The sequence below is a fragment of the Canis aureus genome, chromosome 22 (assembly GCF_053574225.1).
Source record: "Canis aureus isolate CA01 chromosome 22, VMU_Caureus_v.1.0, whole genome shotgun sequence".
Taxonomy (NCBI): Eukaryota; Metazoa; Chordata; class Mammalia; order Carnivora; family Canidae; genus Canis; species Canis aureus.
In genome coordinates, this window is record NC_135632.1 from 52,034,782 (window position 1) to 52,050,489 (window position 15,708).

Consider the following 15,708-nt stretch of genomic DNA (forward strand, 5'->3'; position numbering starts at 1 on the left):
GCCCGGCTCGGCTCGGCTCGGCTCGGCTCGCCCAGCCTGGTGACCGGCGCGCCGGCCGCGGTGGCCGCGGGCTCCGGGGGAGGGTGACAGCGAGGGCGAGAACGGCCCCGTGCGGAGGCAGCCGCCGACTTTGCCCCCGGCCGACAGGCCCCCCGGGGGTGTCACGTCCGTGGGTGGCCCGGGGCCAGGGTCTGGGACTGTGCGGGCTACAGAGACTGGGGGTGGGAGGAGCCCCTGGGTACTCCGAGGACGAGGTAGCAGCCTGGCTCCGAGAGGAGATGATTCCCCTCGGTCCTAAAGGCCTCCCCAAGGCTCCTGCAAGGTTTTGAGGTTCAAAGGACCCACTTTACAGGTCTGGCATCTGTTCGAGTACTGACCAGCCAGCTCTCCAGGTGAAACCAGGTGCGGCCCGGATTCTGAGACACCCTGCCCAGCCCCAAACAGTGTTTTCTTCCACTGGCTGCCCCTTGGCAATTGGAGACTACAGCTGTGGGGGAGGGCGGGTTGGGGGGCATAATTCTGGTTAGGAGAGTGGGTCTAGGGGAGCAGAGCTGAGGAGGGCCACTGCATTTGAAGTGTTGGGGGAAGGGAGTATAGTGTTTTTAGTTTGAATTCCATAGAGAAAGAACCCCGAATGAAAGATCTATCCGAAAAGGAGTTAAAGTGACTTAGGAAAATAATCTGTGAGCCCATTTCTACCCCGGGTGCAGACCTGCTGTAGACTCCAGCCTTGCTAGCCAAGGCCCTGTTAGTCAAGCCCCCAGGAGACCCTCCCCCTTGCCCTGGTAACCAACCTTTTGTCCCCCCCACCCCCCCTCCCAGAAGGCACTGCTTCCACTAACAGTACCTCTGGTAGAATTTCCAAAGGGCAGGAGTTAGAGGTGGTGCGGGAAGGATGGGTCCCTCACTGTGTTCCCTTGGGGGGCAGTGTGTGTGTATGTGTGTGGGGGGAGTCTGGCACCTATGGGACATCAGCAACCCAAAGAGAATGCTGAAGTCAGAATGGTACTGTAAAAGACTTTCAAGTGGAGGAACAGGTCAGCAGAACCAGCACTATCTATGCTTTGCCTTCATCATTCGAATTGCAATCCAATCTCCATCTCCGCAGCATGGCAAAGCAAAACTGGAGGTTCTTCCTCTAGATCCTCAGAGCTACAAGCTCGTGGTTTGGTACATCTCTCCCATCTAGGAGAAGTTCTCAGATGGGAGGGAGATGCCCCCCACCCTTACCTTAGTAAAGTTGCTAGTCCTTTCCTGAACAGAAAATTCTCTCATCTGAACCATGAACCACTGGGTTAAGAAGGTGTTGTTACACTCATCTGAGGTGAGCAGAGAATCATTCCCATTTATCAGATGAAAAAGCTGAGGTTTTTCTTTACAAAGGCTAATTGAGGTAGTTGTAGCTACAGAATACACAAAAGTAGCCTGGAGCACAGTTTGTTGCCTTTCTGCCAATGCCGCTTTTGCTTATCTGGGCTTTGGGTTGAATTTTGGAGGGCAGTTTTGTTTTGCCAAGAGAGCACTTTGACTCTAGGTACTATCTGAATTTTAAATTGGATTTTTCCTAATAGGACAGGAGGCACCTTCCTTCGTGCAGTATAAAACATGATCAACCTGAAATCTGGCATTGTGATGCCCCCAGATATGGTTTTCTTTTTTAAAATTCCCCTGGCTATTCGGGGTCTTTTCTGATTCCACACAAATCTTAAAATAATTTGTTCCAACTCTCTGAAGAAAGTCCATGGTATTTTGATAGGGATTGCATTAAACGTGTATATTGCCCTGGGTAACATTGACATTTTCACAATATTAATTCTGCCAATCCATGAGCATGGAATATTTTTCCATCTCTTTGTGTCTTCCTCAATTTCTTTCAGAAGTGTTCTATAGTTTTGAGGGTATAGATCCTTTACATCTTTGGTTAGGTTTATTCCTAGGTATCTTATGTTTTTGGGTGCAATTGTAAATGGGATTGACTCCTTAATTTCTCTTTCTTCTGAATGGATAAAGAAGATGTGGTTTATGTATACAATGGAATATTACTCAGCTATTAGAAATGACAAATACCCACCATTTGCTTCAACGTGGATGGAACTGGAGGGTATTATGCTGAGTGAAGTAAGTCAGTCGGAGAAGGGCAAACATTATATGTTCTCATTCATTTGGGGAATATAAATAATAGTGAAAGGGAATGTAAGGGAAGGGAGAAGAAATGTGTGGGAAATATCAGAAAGGGAGACAGAACGTAAAGACTGCTAACTCTGGGAAACGAACTAGGGGTGGTGGAAGGGGAGGAGGGCGGGGGGTGGGAGTGAATGGGTGACGGGCACTGGGGGTTATTCTGTATGTTAGTAAATTGAACACCAATAAAAAATAAATTATAAAAAATAAAAAATAAAAAAAATAAAACATGATCACTGATTGCCTGTGGAGTGTTCCCTCCAGAAGTGAGGATTGCAGAAGTTAAAGGAAGAAAACACCATTGAATTTTGTGGACTATCTGTATATCCTAGGTTCTTTGAAACTTTTCAGGTTGATACTCTGGAACTGTATACCCTACCCTGGCTCATCTTGGTGATGTGTTGAGCATGGATATATTTGTAGGGAGTGTGGGTGGTATGAAATTGCATTTCCTAATATTTTCTAAGAGTCGGTTTCCATAATGTGCCTCAATCAATTTAGCATCTAAATATTCACAATTTTCTTTTGTTGTGGAATGAATATGAAACTTCTTCTGACAGTTTTATGGGTGAACTCCCTTAAGTCACTATGTTCTATGTTTGTAAAGCTCTTTACTTTGGATGCTTTGCAGGTACTGAAGAAATACTCAGTGATTCATAATTGTTGAAAAAACCACATTGGACTGTGAGATCAAAAAACAGATGTCTCTGAAGAAAGAGGGTAATTTGAAAGAAATGGAACAATTCATAATGTGGTATGAACATTCCTCTTCCTCATCTTCTTCTTATTAATTTCTTGCATGCCACTAACATAGCTTCAAGATCCCCAGATACATATTGTCTTTTCTTGACACTACCCCATGTGCGCATACACACACACATATACACACACAAACACACTCCTTTTAGTGTTTCTGCAATCCTAATGGGCCTTACTCTTCACTGCAAAAGAAACTTGCCAGGATCAGGAGTCTAAAACCCTGAGAGGGGTTGTCACCTGCTCCCAGCAAATGTGGCAGCTCTGGGAGGAATCCAGGGCTCCTGGGGGCACCTCAGTTGATTTGGAATGTTAACTGTGCACATAGAGCAGTTTGTCTTAAGTGTGGTTCCCTGCTTGTGATTGGAGTGTTAGCATAACTGATATAGGTGATGAAACACTGAAATGAAAAAGCAAATGAAGGGCTGCCACATATTGGGCAGTGGGACACAGTAGAAATCATCAAATCTCCTAGAAACCGGGTAACCTTCTCAATGATTCTTATCTCTTACAAGAGATTATAGAACTTTTCAGCGCTATGGACAGTTGGTGGGGCCAATTCAATTCACATGTTGTTGCTGTCAGTCTTCTCAGTGATTTTCAGGAGAAACTGTTACCTGCCCAGAGGTAGGTGGACTTGATGAGAGGAAATACAGATTCAAGTTTTTAAAAATAAGAAATATTCCTTAAAATGTCTTAAACTGAAAGGCTTTAGATCAAGGGCTATATAGTACTATGTGTAGTGTCTGGGGGTCAACAGAGCTCATTCAGAAACCCATCTTTAGATCAAACATGTAAAGTGCTCTGTCCCAAATGTTGATTGTAGTATTAAAGATGAAGAATAGGTATATGCAATTTTAAAGCATTTTAATTAATATAATGCAGGGTTTCTTTTTTCTTTTCGCTCCCCAAAATCTATTACTAAATTGTTTGTCTTAAGTTGATGACATCCAGGAATTGAAAAGCTGCAATGTCTTATGACAGTGGAATCCTTTTTGACTTAGAAGGACAGGTAAATGAGCATTCAGATGTTCAATATAGACATGAAAGGCAAGGTTCTAAGAAAAAAAAAAACATGAATGAATCAGAAATAAAGGGAGAAAAAGCTAAAACCTAGGGAGATTTCTGAGGCCACGTCGAATGAGAGTTTAGAACATGAAAAAACTTGCCAAAGAATGTCATAAAGTTGGAGCTGGAGGAATTCTTGATGACCACCCTCTGATTTTCCCCATGAGAAGACAGTTCTAGAAGGGCTGTGTGGAAGGGCAGTCAAGCCACATTGGGTTACTGATTTCCAAATTAGCTGTTCTGCCTCTGCATCCATTACATCGCTTTGGAAAGAATCAAAGAAGAGAGAAAGTGAATGTGTTCTAGGCAATTTCTATAGTGCCAGAGTATCTCTTATCTATTGTTTCCCCCAAACTCAGTAGCTTAAAATGATAATCGCTCACAATTCTGAGGGTTGGCCAAGAGGGCTAAGCCCACTGGGATGGATTGCCTCTGTTTCACTTGGTGCTGCCTGGGCTCACTCAGACCTATCTGTGGTCAGCTGGCAGTCAAAAGCCTGACTCACCTATCTGGGGGTTGATTGGTGATGGGCCGACAGGCCAGGCCGTAAGTCTGCCACCCAGATGGCTGTCCCAGCATTCCTTACAAAGTGGTGGCTGTAGGGTGCCCAATGGCAACAGCTTCAGTGCACACAGATTTCCAGCAGACTTGACACTAGCTATAGTCTCATTAACCAAAGCAGGTCAGGTGCCCTGTTCCAAGGCAGGAGATGGGGAAATAGCTGTCATGTTTTGATGGATGGATGGAGCCATAAAATCACATTGGCAATGAGCATGTATGTACTAAAGGGTGGAAGGAATTGAGGGTCATTTTTGTTATCTGCTGCACCTAGAAATAAGGTAGGTTCTTTATATACATAACCTCTCTGAATTCTGATCTCAGCTCAGTGGGGCTGGGAGTGATCCCAGGAGCTGAAGAGGCTGAGAATCAGGGACTGAATAGCTCACATAGTGAGAGGAGAGGTAAGGTGCAGATCCAGGCTGTCTGCTTCTTCTTCCTTTTTTTTTTTTTCTGGAGCAACATTTTTTTTAATAATAAATTTATTTTTTATTGGTGTTCAATTTGCCAACATACAGAATAACACCCAGTGCTCATCCCGTCAAGTGCCTCCCTCAGTGCCTGTCACCCATTCACCCCCACCCTCCGCCCTCCTCCCCTTCCACCACCCCTAGTTCCTTTCCCAGAGTTAGGAGTCTTCATGTTCTGTCTCCCTTTCTGATATTTCCTACCCATTTCTTCTCCCTTCCCTTCTATTCCCTTTCACTATTATTTATATTCCCCAAATGAATGAGAACATATAATGTTTGTCCTTCTCCGATTGACTTACTTCACTCAGCATAATACCCTCCAGTTCCATCCATGTCGAAGCAAATGGTGGGTATTTGTCGTTTCTAATGGCTGAGGAATATTCCATTGTATACATAGACCACATCTTCTTTATCCATTCATCTTTCGATGGACACCGAGGCTCCTTCCACAGTTTGGCTATCGTGGCCATTGCTGCTAGAAACATCGGGGTGCAGGTGTCCCGGCGTTTCATTGCATCTGTATCTTTGGGGTAAATCTCCAGCAGGCCAATTGCTGGGTCATAGAGCAGGTTTATTTTTAACTCTTTGAGGAACCTCCACACAGTTTTCCAGAGTGGCTGCACCAGGTCACATTCCCACCAGCAGTGTAAGAGGGTTCCCCTTTCTCCACCTCCTCTCCAACATTTGTGGTTTCCTGCCTTGTTAATTTTCCCCATTCTCACTGGTGTGAGGTGGGATCTCATTGTGGTTTTGATTTGTATTTCCCTGATGGCAAGTGATGCAGAGCATTTTCTCATGTGCATGTTGGCCATGGCTAGGTCTTCCTCTGTGAGATTTCTCTTCATGTCTTTTGCCCATTTCATGATTGGATTGTTTGTTTCTTTGGTGTTGAGTTTAATAAGTTATTCATAGATCTTGGAAACTAGCCCTTTATCTGATATGTCATTTGCAAAAATCTTCTCCCATTCTGTAGGTTGTCTTTGAGTTTTGTTGACTGTGTCCTTTGCTGTGCAAAAGCTTCCAGATTTTAGGTTGTACTACAAAGCTGTGGTCATCAAGACAGTGTGGTACTGGCACAAAAACAGACACATAGATCAATGGAACAGAATAAAGAATCCAGAAGTGGACCCTCAACTCTATGGTCAACTAATATTCGATAAAGGAGGAAAGACGATCCACTGGAAGAAAGACAGTCTCTTCAATAGATGGTGCTGGGAAAATTGGACATCCACCTTCAGAAGAATGAAACTAGACCACTCTCTTTCACCATACACAAAGATAAACTCAAAATGGATGAAAGATCTAAATGTGAGACAAGAGTCCATCAAAATCCTAGAGGAGAACACAGGCAACACCCTTTTTGAACTCGGCCACAGTAACTTCTTGCAAGATACATCCACGAAGGCAAAAGAAACAAAAGCAAAAATGAACTATTGGGACTTCATCAAGATAAGAAGCTTTTGCACAGCACTGGCTGTCTTCTACTTCCTCAGTAGCCAACATTAACAGAGGGAGTCTGTTAGGAGTCAGCGGAATGCTTACCATCAAGGTTGGGAACTCAGATGTTTACCTGAGCTCCAAGTAAGCATCTGCTGCTTCCTATCACTTCTGGATTTCTGCATATCTAAAATGGCATTGTGTGAGGCGTGAATGTGTTCAATACACTCAGCATGTTTTCCTGACCAGAGTTGGCTGGTTATTGTTCTTAAAGACAGTTGGTGAGACAAGGTTGTTGGGTACTTTTTCCAACAAAGTGGCCAATTCTGGATTTTTGGCACAAAACAGATGCTGGTGCTTGGAAGGCCCCCAGAATACGATATAAGAGGAGTGATTGATGTTATCTCTCTCATTCAAGGTACTTGTTTTGAGGGGGCAGAGGCTGGGTGTGGCCAACACCCTTGCATCCCTTCAGATCCCCCTAGATCCCTTTGGCTGATTCCATCTGCCCACTCTCCAGTTTCTGCAGAACTTGCTGCTTATGACTCATACCGACATATTTCTTTGACATTATGCTAATTCCTGGGACAGCCTTAATTTCTCTTGTAAGAGCATGAAAACATGAGTTTTCTGTTCCACTCTTCCCCAGGCCTTGAAAGCCAGAGACTGAGAGACATCTGAGCACATCTAGGACCATGGGGTGCAACCATGGTCATAGGCATTCAGCCACCTCCTTAACCTCTTGAAATATCAGTTTTTCCATCTACAAAGTGGATATAACAACATTTGCCATAGATTGCTAGCACTTATAGCAGTGGAGATGCTAAGGAAGATCTGTGGTTGTTAGGGGTTTTGGGAAGATGTGCCAGCAAGGCATGCTCCAGAGTTCTCCCTGCTTCCTCTAAGACCCACTAAAGCCAAATAATAGGTTTTGCTACTTATTCTTGTGGTGTCCTGATGCCCATCCTTTTTGTTGGCATAGTTTTCCTCAGCAGAATTCATGATTTTGCATACCTGAATTAGAGAAGCTGGGCCACCTCAGTAAACACAAGTGCTACCTAATCCAGAATGGTAGCTTGGCCTGGGTCTCCTTTTCTGAAACCAGAGCCTAAGGGTGCAGTCAGACCTTTATTGGGGGGAACTAATCCCAGGGACAAGATGTGAAGACCACCTATATGGTCCATGGGGAGGAAGAGGGAGCCAGTCTAAGGGAGAAACTCCCGAGGCGGTCACAGTAGGTGACAACCAGCTTTCCATCCCCTGGGACCATCTGATGAATGAGAAGTGTTTCTCAAAATCAACCAGGAGAGGGATGAAGAGGATATGCATATCCCTGAGCCTCCATCCTCCATGGGCCCAGGAGGCATTGGCACCCACTTTTCTAGGTGGTGTCTGAATGTGTGTCAAACAAGCTTCCTTTTGCACAAGAGAGGACTCTAAGTAGGATCCTGGAAAATTTTGCTGCATGATTTACTGTGTGAAATTCCTGTACCATTCATGTCTACTTTAAGGATCTGCCTTTTACTTCAAGATGTTAGGTGTCAAATTGCTTTTTCTTTGAATGTGGCCCTGTGTTGAGACTCAGCCACAAGCTGCTCATTTTTGTGGGTTACATCAGATAAACACAGAGGTAGGTTTGGTTATGCCATCCAGTTGAGATAGATCCTGTCTACCTTTCCCAGCAACCAGGCCCATATACATCATGCAGCCAGAGGTCAGTCAGGAAAGAAAGGTCAAGTTCAGGGGCTCCCTTTGTGCTCAGTGCAAATATTGTGGATCCTTTCTGCTGTTATCTGCTTGTCTCCCACCCTGAATTTATTCCATCTCCCAACTTTGACAATTCACTTCTTCTTCCTATACTGTCACATACTCTCTTGGGCATTTTTGGAGATGTCAGGTAACAACCCAGCCTGTTCACACCAGAGCCTCCAGCCCCTGCTCCCTGTGTCCCCAATGTGGCTGGTCCTCGTATCCCTCAATACCACTTCACCCCTGTCCTGCCTTGGCAGATGGCTTCTACTTGAATTTTATCTAGTTACTAATTTCCTTGATCTAGTTAATGATCCATAACACAAATCTATTATTATGACAGAGTGCAGTATCAGAATAAATCAGTATCTTTGAGAAAATGCATTTGCCAAACGTTGGAAAAAATGGCTGTTTCCAAGACTGTTAAAGAGGAGAAAAATTAGAAGAAGCTTACCTTTACAAAACCTTGCTATCAGGATTGACTGTGAAGCCAGAATTTGCGGCATGTGCTCTAAACGCTAGTCTCAAAAAATAGATTCAGATGTCCACTTCAATCTACGTGCTGAAGTGGACAGGTCAATGTACCGTCTTCACTGAAATGGAAGGAGAGCATGTTTTCCTTGCTGCACAAGAGAACTACATGTACTAATGTAGCTCTAACATAATGACAAAATAAGAGGTCGGGATCATTGAAAACATTGCTTGTGCAGAACTAAGCATTTAAACATGTCATTAATTATTAGAATGATTTCTAGCATTTTCTAAAAGGCCTAAGAACTTGTTTTTGGCACAAGAAAATATATTTTTTGCTGCATGTGCTTTTTTTTCTTGGAAAAAAAGAGATTCTATTATAAAAATAACTACTTCTGTAATTTTGCAGGATGTGGAAGTGGAGGGGAACAGCACAAAGGTAAGCAATTTCCCTTTCGTGATTCCCAGTTTATCACTCATATTTCAAAAAAAGAGTGTCTCTTAAACAAAGAACCTGTCTCAGGCACATGCCAGAACCAACCCGCCCTGCCTTCTGTGCTCTGCAGGCACATTCACTGAGTGATTGTCATGCACATAAGCAGGGGCCTAGAGAAGCAGGACTTGGCAGTGTCACAACTGTCCCAGCAGCCAGTCCTGCCCAGTGTCACTGAAACATGGTTTGCTTGATATCAGGGCACCGGGATGCCATGAAGATCTCCTCCTATAGCAGGGGTTGAGCATGGCCACACAGAATCTCTACAGCTTGGGGATGCAGGACTAATAAACTCTGACTGGTGGCATGAAGGAAAGTACTCCCTTGGTCCCAGGGTCCACCTGACAATCCAAAATATACTCAAAAGGGTTTTGTCACCTATGGTATAGCTTGTCAAATGTACTTAAATTATGTCCCCACAGACATGGAAGGAATAGCAAAATGAAATGTTTAACAAGTAATGGAAAGCAGGAATATTACAATAGTAGACTGCTTTGGGCAGTCGACTGGATGGGTCCTTCCTGGCCTGCGACCTTGTCATTGGTTCAGCAATGTCTGCTTGTGTCTACTACTGGGCAGGTATGAGCAATGACGGTGGAGAACCTGATAGGAGAGGAGGGGGGCTTTTCCCTTAAGGACAATGAACAGTAGCTCTGTAGATCCATAGTAGCTCTGATGGAGAGGGGGGGCAGCCCAAGGAAACTGGAAGTAATCAGAACAGCTGAGACCTGAGTGTGGAGCAGGAGTTAAGGGCTTCTATATGGGGGCTTGTGCACACTGGGGATGGGGCAAGGGGTCCTCCAGGCACTGAGATGCTTTTGCAAGTTTTTAGGTCAGAAGAAGCATGGAGCCCCAAGTGTAAGGTGGGTGAGGTCAGGGGATCAGTCTGGGGAGGAAGGCAGTGGCCTGATCACTAAAGGCCTCACACAAGGTTTAAGGAGGTTAGACTTCATCTTGCGGCCATAAGCAGCATTCAACCAGAAGAATGACAGAATCAAATTTGTATAGGTAAGCTGTGAGTAGATCTTTCACAGGTAGCAAAGGAGGAAGTCAGCTTCTAAGATTCTTCAGGTGGCTTTGAAATCATCACATATGATCCTACACTTTTTGCCATGTGTGCCACTTTTAGAAAATTATCTGAAGGTAAATGTCGTGACTCCCTTGTTCAAGGTCATAGCAGGAATTCTGTCACTTTGTTTGGACTCCTGGCCAGGCATGCATCTCCACCTGCCCCCTCAACTGCCTTACCACCGGCTGCGTGGCCATGCCACCCACAGGCAGGCTTGTCTCCAACATCTCCACTCCCAGAACACAAAATCGGGGCCATGACCTTCTTTTAAGAAGGGAATCTCCTTGGTTTTAGATGCGGGGCGGAGGGGGGGGGGGGAGTGTGGGGGGTGGGTAAGAGAATGAGAGAACAAAGTGCTACAAGGAGAACGGGTCCAGTTCACATGAAGATTTGTCCTTAATAAATAACTTCATAAACTGTAGCCTTCTTATCTCCAGAGCCAGTGACAATGTATTTGTCATCCACAGAGATGTCACAACTAAGCACCGATGAGGAGGATTCTTTGGACTGGAATATACTGGCCCCATAAGGTGTTCTCTAGGCATTCAGAAGGTTGTCTTTCCCAGTGCTTACGAACCATTTGCCACAATGGGCAAACTTGAGCGACAGTACACAGCTCTCATGGAGATGCAGCTGATATTTATCTGGCTTGGTGACATGTAGCACTTCCACGTTACTGTCCTCCCTTCCCACTGCCAGCCACTCTCCGGTTGGGCAGAAGCCCAGAGAGAAGATCTGTGTGTGAGGTGTCCTTGCTGTTGAATTGTGAATACTCGGTAAGAACCTGTGATACCAAATCTTCAGCTCTCTACTTGGAAGAACATGGAATAACCATACTTAACAGTGACGAATTCTTTAATTAAGTATTATATCTGTAATATATTTATTTTGTTTAAAGAAGGCTTTTTTTTATTTTTTTTATTTATGATAGTCACAGAGAGAGAGAGAGAGAGAAGAAGAGAGAGAGAGAGACAGGCAGAGGGAGAAGCAGGCTCCATGCACCGGGAGCCTGACGTGGGATTCGATCCCGGGTCTCCAGGATCGTGCCCTGGGCCAAAGGCAGGCGCTAAACCGCTGCGCCACCCAGGGATCCCTAAAGAAGGCTTTTTAACTTTGAATAAAGCTGTCTGCTCCTGCACTGACAATGAAGATGCGTTGTATCTGATACCCCTCCCCCCCCTTTGTTGGCAAAGGAGGGGAGAGGAAAGTTTAAAATAATTGATGAAAAATGTCACTAAATGTAGACTAAGGACTGTATAGAGATGTGAAATGTATAATTACATATGGAAACAATATGTTGCTGTGTTGTTAGATTTTTTTGTTTTCTACTTATTTTAAATGTTTGAAGATTTGAACAATTAGAACATGACAGGCCACATCATATTCATTTGAGTCTATTTGGAGAACTTTAACCAATATATCTATAGCTTTAGATTCTATTTGATAAAAGTAATTGGACTTTTTTCTTTTTTCTTTTTTGACTTGTCGACAAGTGTCTTTGTAATAAGTTTTTAATTCCTTTTTTTATTGTATTATAGACAGATGAACAAATTAAATTTGGCCTAAAGAGAGAACTTAATCCCTTCTGGATATTTTTGCCATGTTTCTTTGCAAAGGGAGATGTATACCTTTGGGCAGTTTTGTCATTACGAGAAATTACAGGCTATTTTTTGGCATGTTCTTTGGGAACTGCACAGATTCAGGGGAGGATTCCTCCTGCTGTGCAAGTCAAGTCTTTTACAAAACAAGGACAGCAGAGGAGATTTGCAAGGACCTCCCTCTGAAACCAGAAAGAATGGACTCTCACCTGAGATGAGGACTTGCTTTCTTTACCTCCGGTTCTTTCCCTGTCTTAGTTGGATGTCCCCAAAATGGACACAGGCTGTGCCATTGTGCCAGAAACATTGTGTTATCTTTTATGTTGTTGTTGCTGTTCAACTATGATATGTGACTCCTTTTTTTTATTATTATTATTTGTTTGAATGCTTTAAAAATCTTTTAAGTCTGTGGATCTGCTGATGTACAGTGCCTTTGCTGCTATGGATCAAAATCAAGAGAACTATGTAGATAAACTTTATTGTATAAGTAGAAAATTACTTAATTTCATACTAGAAACGGATGGATGCTGCAAGTTGAAATGGACTGTCCATTGACGTTCTTAATGTGGTAGCAGAAAAAAATGGTGTCTTAAGTGCTTAGTGTTTGATGTCATTAACAGTTTTGTAAAACTCTACAGTGTAGAAAGATTTTGATACTAAACTGTGCATTGTACATAGTTCTAATGCTTCGTATTGACCACCAGTACTTCTATAATGGTAGACTGTGCATTCAGACTTTTAAGCATTAAACATAAATAACTTCTAAAAAAAAAAAAAAGAAGAAGAAGAAGGGAATCTCCTCTTTCTGTCTCTGTTGGCTGGACCACTTCCTGCCTGGAGCACTGTTCTTTATTTGCCTTACTTATTACACTTACTGGACAGGAAGCTCTTAGCAGGTAAGGATTGCATTTGAGTGTGCACACATGTGTGCATGGACCTGTGTGGAGGTGAACATGGGTGGGGGGAGTTATTCTGCACTTTCTGTGTAGTGCATCTGCACATTCCCAGCAGCAGCCACCCTGAATGCTGTTTATGGGAAAAGCTGATAAGCATTAGAGAACTGAGTGCATACTATTTGAAAACTATGAGACCTTCTGGCTGCAAACAAACAAATTTACTTATTTCCTAGAATTTATATGTATTATGTGGCTTTTTTTTTCTGCACAAATATATTTGATAACTCAACACTTGCATTACCTGTAACAACACTTCTAAAAATTTTTTTTGTCGAGATTTTCATTGCTGTGGGCTTTCAGCAGGGGTAACTGGGTCTCCCACTAACCAGGCAAAACAAGTTGTGCACTGGAATCTTCAGCAGGGTCTGCTGGAGTCAGGCCTGCCCCCTCTAACTCACACTAGCAGACTAGCTGTGTCCACAAAAATGTATTTTATCTTGTGAAAAAGTCTTGTGTAGGCACCAAAGATGTCAACAGCTAGAAAAATACATTTTATTGCTTCACCAAAGGCACTGAAAACATACTTTTCAATAGAAATATGTCTTTTACCTGCTAATCAACTGTTCCCTAATTATCAAGACAAAGGCAAATTCTGGAGGAGCAACAGGGATGCCAGGGTTGCATGGGAGTGGCACCTGTAAGCCTGCATCCCCTGGCTGCCCTCTCCTTTGGTCTCTTCTCAGACAATGTGCTAATGGAGGGGACATGTAGGGTGGAGGCTGCAGGTTGGCCCCTCGTGGCCCACGTGATGGCCTCGTGGCACAGAAACTACAGTATAACATGGCGTGGCTAGAGGCCAGGATGGCATTATGCAGAGAGGAAGCAGCTGTGACACTTCTGATGCTGGCAGGCCTCTCCACTCCTTCCAAAACTAGCAGCTTAGACAGGGTGTGCTTAGACAGGGTGTTCTAATCTTTGTCTTCCTCTGGAATCTAGTCCGATTTTTTCTCCTCTGTTGCTCTCTTGCTCCAGCCTCTCGGTATCACCTCACTGCCACCCACTGCCCTTCTGACGAGTTCAAGGGGAAAGGGAAAGGAAAAGTCAGGATATGTCAAGTGGATTCCATGCACGCCCCCTCCCACTGCCCCGGGTGGCACAATAGGCTAAATCTCCCAGTTGAGTGGATGGGAGTTTGAAAGAAGCAAAACAGACAGTGCTTGTTTGCCTGAGAAGCAAAGGATGTCTGTGTCTTTCCTTGACACAGTCTTCAGATCCTTGAGCTCTCACTGTCACAAGAAGAGCTACTATAGCCAAAACTAAAATAGTAGCAGGAGAGTCGGCCAGTGTCTTCACACTCAAATGCCCATGATAACCTCCACTGTAGTTTAAGCACCAGGCTCTGATGTGGGATCTCCTTGCAGCTTGGCCACATCCTCCTTGCAGGGGGCAGGAAGGGTCATGGAGGGGTGAGCTGCCTGGTGCCCAGAGTAGGGATGCCTGCTGCAGAGTGGCCTTGAACAAGCCACCTCCTCCCCTCCCCACATTCAGCGTTGTTGCGAAGAGTGAGGGGAGTCCACAGATGTAAGAAAAGTAGAAGAGCCCACATCAAGCACTTGAGAACATCTGCAGTTTATGGGAGTAGCTGGGAAGTAACAGGGAGTCTCTGCCTTCTCCAAGGCACTTAGCAGAGGCTCCTCACACCTGTTCTCTCCACTTCTCTGGGACGGCCCCTTTCACAGGTGCCATTAGCCCTGTTGGCAGAAGAGGTCCTGGAGGCTGCTCTGCTGTGATAGGGGCTTTGCTCAGAAACATACTCCACAGCTTGTTTTTGCCCGACTCCCCTTGGCTTTTACTTCCCCAGCTACTGGCCTAGCTATTTATTTCCATTCCCCTCCCTGGGAAGTCTTTGGACTCATAACCATTTTTCCTGTCTCAGACCCCAGCTTCTCCAGCTGAAGTCCTGATGCTGGACCCTGGCTGTCCTGACCAGCCTCTCTCACTTGGTAACAGGAACCCCATTCTCCCCAGTCCGTGTGAGCAGGGGAGGAGGCAGCACTCAGACCTTGCCCCAGCCATGACCCAGGGACCCAGAGCTGGGGATGCCAAATGTTGCATTTGGAAAGTGGCAGGGATGGTATTTGCATTTGCCAAACTGTAGGTTTTCTCCCATCTCAGCCTGCACCTCTACTTCCTTACCTTGGAGGGCTGTGCTTAAGACTGAGAAGTCCCTTCAGCTGACACCTAGGCTTGCGCCCAGTGAGCTAGCTGACTGGGTGGGTGATAATGTGCCTGACCTGCTCTAGGCCATTTGTTTCCTGCTCATGGGACAGTGCCTGGGGTATACATCAGATTCTTTTTTTTTTTTTTAAGTATTTTATTTAAATTCAATTTGCCAACATATAACACCCAGTGCTCATCCCATCAAGTGCCCTCCTTAGTTCCCGTCACGCACTCACCCCATCTCCCCCCCACTCCCCTTCCACGACCCTTTGTTCTTTTTCCCAGAGTTAGGAGTCTTTCATGGTTTATTTTCCTCTCTAATTTTTCCCCACTCAGTTTCCCTCCTTTCCCTTATGGTCCCTTTCATATTTCTTATATTCCACATATGAGTGAAACCATGTGATGATTGTCTTTCTCCAATTGACAGTGTCAGATTCTGTACGCCAGAACCCCAGCCTGAGTTCTGAGATTTCTATGCCTCTCCCCTGTGCTCATTTGTCACTCCTTTCAAAGAAAGATCTACTCATTTTTATGAAAACATGAAAAAAGAAAAAATACCTATGAAAACAGGCTGAGGGATGAAGTGCCTTGCAGGCTTGGCTCACAGAGTAGAAACTGGAGATTCAAGGAAGGAAACCAGCAGCAAAGTCTGCTTTTGCTCCACATTCAGAAAGTGGACACTTGATCCATTTCTCAGTTTCCGTATCTGCAAAATGAAGGTGCTAATTGACCAATTTTAGCT

The 15,708-nt window shown here is 44.5% G+C and overlaps 1 long non-coding RNA gene across 1 annotated transcript; it reads left to right on the top strand.

Moving 5' to 3' along the window:
• The first annotated feature begins 75 nt into the window (after positions 1-75).
• Positions 76-10,490, top strand: LOC144294233 (uncharacterized). The gene is made up of 5 exons (XR_013361697.1): positions 76-402; positions 2,813-2,935; positions 9,100-9,129; positions 9,606-9,762; positions 10,354-10,490. It is a non-coding gene; the product is annotated as an uncharacterized LOC144294233 (long non-coding RNA).
• Positions 10,491-15,708: the final 5,218 nt, after the last annotated feature.